Consider the following 6,047-nt stretch of genomic DNA (forward strand, 5'->3'; position numbering starts at 1 on the left):
GCCTAAGTTTTGATCCATTTTCAATTGAGTTTTGTAAAGAGTGAGAGAGAGGGCTTTACTTTCTTTTTGTTTTATGTGGCTTTACAATTTTCCCTGCACCACTTATTGAATAGAGTTTTTTAAATTTAATGCATGTTTTTGGTGCCTTTGTCTAGTATGATATAACGGTATTTTGTGAGTTTGTCTCTGTGTCTTCTATTCTGTACCATTCATTGGTCTCTGTGTTGTTTTGGTGCCAATACAATGCTGTTTTTGTTACCGTAGCTCTGTAGTACAGTTTAAGCTATACTATTATGATATGTCTTACTTCACTCTTCTTGCTAAGTATATGTCTTACTTCACTCTTCTTGCTAAGTATTGCTTTGGCTATTCTGAATCTCTTATTTTTCCACATGAATTTCATGGTTGCGTTTTCTAGTTCTGTGAAGAATTGTCTTTGCGATTTTTATATGAATTCCATTAAAATTTATGCCCAAGCACAAATTAGTTAAAACTATGAAAAAGAATCCCAGCTCACCATGGACCTGACAGCTATCTGGTCACTGGTGTCTGTTGAGCCAGCTACTATCTCCTGCACACTGGGTGGTGGCTAAGCTGAGGTTACTTGTTGCACTTCGGTGTTAATGGTGTCTTAGAGTTGAGTCAACTCTGCATGTTGGTGCTGAGGTCTAGATTCAGGCACACTTTGCCACCACACAACCTGGGATATTTTTCTGGGTTTTTTAAACTTTTAATTGTGTCTGAAAATTTCTTTGGGTCCTTTAACCACTTTGCTTGATCAACTTCTGTGTGTTAGGCACTATACTAGGTGTGGAGTACAGAGTGAATAGGCCAAGTCCTTGCTTCCATGGCACTTAATGAAGTTTGTAGGATAATTATAGCATCTACATCTACCTCAATGTTACTGTGAAACTTAGAAGACAGTATGTCTGTTAATAACGGCAGTGCTGAGGACTGTAATATTGTTGAGGAAATTCACAGAAGATTTCATCAGGCACCACCTTGTTTTTGTCTGGGAAGTTAGAGCAATATAAAGTTGTTACTTTTTCTGTAATAAAAACAGACATTTTTTTATTAGTTAGACATGACAGTACAATTCTCTTGACAATTCATACATTTGAATCAAATGGGGTATAATTTCTCATTTTTCTGATTGTACAGGTTGCAGACTCACATTGGTCATACACTCACCTATATATACATACAGCAATAATAATGCCTATTTTATTCTGCTGCCCTTCCTATCCCCCCTTCCCCCCCTCCCCTGAAATCTCTGTACCCAATCTAATATGATATACTTCTTTTTTTTTTCTCCTCACAACATCATACATGTATTCTGTATAACGATGAGGGTCTCCTTCTATCTTCCGTGCAATTCCCCTTCTCCCTCCTTTTCCCTCCCACCTCTCTTTCCTATTTAGTGGTAACCTTCTTCTCATGCTCTTCCTCCCTATCCCATTTTGAGTCACATCCCTTATATCAGAGAAGACATTCGGCATTTGTTTTTTAGGGATTGGCTAACTTCACTTAGCATAACCTGCTCTAATGCCAACTATTTCCCTGTAAATGCCATGATCTTGTTATTTTTTAGTGCTGAGTAATATTCCATTGTGTATAAATGTCACATTTTTTTATCCATTCATCTATTGAAGGGCATCTAGTTTGGTTCCACAGTCTAGCTACTGTGAATTGTGCTGCTATAAACATTGATGCGGCTGTGTCCCTGTAGTATTCTCTTTTTAGGTCTTTTGGCTATAGTCCGAGAAGGGGAATAGCTTGGTCAAATGGTGTTTCCATTCCCAGCTTTCCAAGGAATCTCCATACTGCTTTCCAAATTGGCTGCGCCAATTTGCAGTCCCACCAGCAATGCATGAGTGTACCTTTTTTCCCACATCCTCCCCAGCACTTATTGTTGCTTGACTTCATAATGGCTGCCATTCTTGTTGGAATGAGATGGTATCTTAGAGTAGTTTTAATTTGCATTTCTCTGATTGCTAGAGATGGTGAGCATTTTTTCATGTATTTGTTGATTGATTGCATATCCTCTTCTCAGAAGTATCTGTTCAGGTCCTTGTTGATTGGTTAATTTATTTTTTGTTGTTGTTGTTTAAATTTTTGAGTTCTTCCTATACTCTAGAGATTAGAGCTTTATCCGATGTGTGAGGGGTAAAAATTTGTTTCCAGGATGTAGGCTCCCTATTCTCCTCACATATTATTTCTCTTGCTGAGAAAAAAACTTTTTAGGTTGAATTCATCCCATTTGTTGATTCTTGTGCTTTAGGTGTCTTATTAAGGAATTTGGGGCCTGCCCCCACGTGAGAAAAACAGACATTTAACACAGTTTATATCTGAAACCTGTGAACTTCAGGGATCCCTGTGGGTTGCCTGTCTCCAGGTCAGACACACAGTTCTGTGCATACTCAATACAGGTTTGGAGACCCTTGAAGCCTCTCCTATAACCATGAGAGCCAGTGCTTCATAGTCAGCAGCCAATTCTGAGTCTCCAGCTCACATAGATGACATATCCCTATGGTGCTGACTTCCCCCCAATCAGTTCATCTCCTGCCTTCACATACTCACTGGCTGTCATTTAGCTGGAAGGCCCTGTTCCATAATGGGAATTTTCTAGACTTTGCCTTAATTGTTCAGAGCTCTTGGAGAGGGGCCTAGCCTTTCCTAACCCCCAGAACTCTCTCTGTGTCCTCTTCACATGGTCCTGTTATTAGTGGCTCTGAGTGTGCTTTTTGCAGATGGTGGTGTACTGCAAGCTCATACCACATTCATTTTGTGTCCTCTTCCTTATAGCACTTAGCAAGGTGCTGAGAGTTGGTCTGAAAAATGACCCAAAACTTCATGACCCATACGGTTATTAAAGCCTAGGGGTTGGAGGCGATGATAGTCTGGAGAGAAACCAATTCCTCCTAGGGAAACACATGCACAATCAAACTTCATTTTAGTAAAACGACATCCTGCACACCAAAACCAAGTAATTCTGGATGGATTTCAGAGAGTTAAAAAAATGAAGGGAAAACAGAAGTAGAAAATAAAATTGAATAGTTTTTCAATTTCTGCTTGAGATCCCATTCTCACTGTCAGATCACACTGTGCTCTAGCTGGGGATCATGAATATATCACATGAAGTGAGAGATGTAGAAACACATATCCAGTTACTTGTCTTGTTGTGACACAGCACATTTCCTTACTCTTTTATGAGGGAAAAATTACACATTTCCTTTAAATATTGCTCCTAATGAATGCTGTGCTAGGGCTGTTCTGTCTCAGCCAATAAAGACCTGGGCTTTGTCCAGAGGGATCCAGATTTTTAGAAAAAGGCTAAGCAGCAGAGAGAGAGATACATATCAAATCAGTTGTCAGAACAGGACTCCACCATGACTGTAAATATTGAGCAATGACTTCTGGTTCTGTGTTCTTAGTATCTGTGCTGCCTCTCTACCTGGTGGTCTCTAACTGGTAAGCTGGCTTTTGACATTGGCCTGCATGAGGACACCACAGGTGAGGACTTGGGGATGGTGGAGAGCCTGGCTGGGGTTGGGTTGGACGATTGTGTGAGATGCCATGGAAGATGCATTAGACCAATGCCCTCGTGGGTAGAATCAGGAAAAAGTGCTTTCTTCTTGACATATTGATAGAGGAAGGAAGTCTGAATTTTTCCTAATGGCAATCCCCAGGTAATTAGTTGGATATTCAAGCTAGGTTTCAAACTCTACTCTTTCATGAGTTTGGAGGGAAAAACTAGTACTTACTATTCAGCTTACTGGGTGTTAACTTTCATACTGTGCACTGGTTAGTTTATAAAATATCACTGCATATCTCTCATTTTAATCAGATTTTAAGTATACACATGTAAGGTCCTCAATGTCAACACTCAAACAAAAAATAGAGAATGAGAACCTCCTTCATTTCTCTGAACATAGGCCATTGTGCTGGATTTAATATCTGTTAAGGAGATATGCATTTCCATGTTTTTGAAACAAATATAGGTATATATTAACATACTTATACTTTTGGAAAGTCAAAGTAAGAGAACTCTCCTCAGTTCTCTGAGGAATTTAGACTTAATTGATAAACCTCTGTGCAGTATGGATCTTTGTTTTTTTTTCAAAGAGTATGCATGGCTTTTGTAATTGAAAAGCCATGAGACCAAGTAGAAAAAAATAACTGAAGTAGCCCAATTTTGTTCCTTTCAGGAGAGGATTCAGTCCATCCTCTCACTCCTTCCAGAAATGCTTTCTGCTGGGTTGTGAGTGTAGCTCTATGGTGGAGCCCTTACCCAGTGCAAAAGGCCCTGGGGTTCAGTCCCTGGTGCTGGAGAAATAAGTAAAGCAGAACAATAGCAAACAGGGCTGCAATTCTATCTCTGTGGCGGAGCACTTGCCTAGCTCCTGTGAAATACTGGGTTCAAATCTCAGGACCACATTTAAATAAATAAATAAAATTAAGGCTCATTGGCAAATAAAATAAATAAATAAATAAATAAATAAATAAATAAATAAAAGAAAGAAAACCAATAGCAAACATTTTCTGGAATGCTATTGCACAGTAAAGTGGTGAGTTTTGATAACAGTTAGATATGGTATATTTCAACAAGGTGGAAGAAAAGAGCCCACATGTTTTCACTATATAAAAGGGGAAATTTTTAAGGAGGTAGGTGTCTTTAACCTGATATAAACCTTGTACCTTATTTGGTGTATCAAATCATCACATGGTACTCTCTAAATACATAGATTTTTTACATTTTATATATCAGTTAGCGACAAATTTAAAATATTTTCCATATTCTCTGAAGTTTTGTAAACAAAACATGATTAAAAAGTTATTTATGAATAATTAACTTCTGAGAATCCTAGGCACTCTCTTTTTTATTTCATTTTCCATAGGCTCAGTAATACTTCTGTATTTTCTCTAGGGTTTTGGTATTCTCATTTAATATATTTTGGCACACTGTTAAATGAAAATTAAAGTCAAGGTTGCTCTTCAGCAGACATATGAGACAGGTTCTGGAAATTGTGTTCCTATGATTAGATTTAAGATGATACAGTAAGTCCCTCCCCCTGCATCATATCCCTCTGATACTCTGCACCCCCATAGATCTACTTTTTCTGAATTACTGGATTATTTATTGTATTTATTATTTGTTGTCTGCTTCTCTTCATCAGAATGGCACCCACAAGGCAGGTGACTATTTTTCTTGTTTATTGATGTATCATAAGCTGCTGTGAAACAGTGGTTGGCAAATAGTGGTTACAGTATAAGTGCTTGTGTGAGTGAATGCAAAACTAACTACAACTCTAAAATGTGGATCTGGTGAATAAAGATAAGGAATTCTGCCAGGTGACCTGCAAGTAAGAGAGATTGTGTAAGGAAAGCGTCATGAAGCACAGGCTACATATTGATGCTAAGGATGCTTCAGAAATATTACTGGATTACTCGTTCATTGACTCATGCAAAATTAACTTTAATTGAGTGCATACAGTATGTTACTTGGAGCTGGGAAAACCAGGACAACTGCCCCTGAAGGACAGGAGATTTTCTACCTCAGGGGCAAGTCTTTTGGGATAAAGGTCAAGGCAAGGTGTAGATCCCGATCTGAGCTACTCTTTTCCTTGGCTCTGAATGTAGATTTAAATGCAGAAGTACATGGAAAATGAAATCCCCTTTTCTTAACAAATAAGATAACTGGGAATCAGCAGTTTCTTAAAGCAGAAATGATTTTGCTTTCCCTCTTTTCCCAAAGCAGCAGATTTCTGGTCTCACCAATCAACTAACCATGTGAATTGGGGGAGGAGGCAGCTGCATTTGTTACTGGGATCAGTTCCCTCACTCCCAGGGCAGGTGGCTACAGACTCCCCAGTCCCCACCCTGTAACAACTGAAGCTGCAGACAGCCTTCCTTCCAAGAGCACCTTCCCAGTGGGTGATCTGGTGACACAGGGGAACCAGGACTCTTCTGGGGTCTAGACTGATAGTTTCCCTGGACCGGGTAAATGCTGCCTGCTGGGCCCTGGCCAGGCATCCTCAGCTAATGGG

The sequence above is a fragment of the Marmota marmota genome, unplaced genomic scaffold (assembly GCF_001458135.2).
Source record: "Marmota marmota marmota unplaced genomic scaffold, marMar, whole genome shotgun sequence".
NCBI classification, from domain to species: domain Eukaryota; kingdom Metazoa; phylum Chordata; class Mammalia; order Rodentia; family Sciuridae; genus Marmota; species Marmota marmota.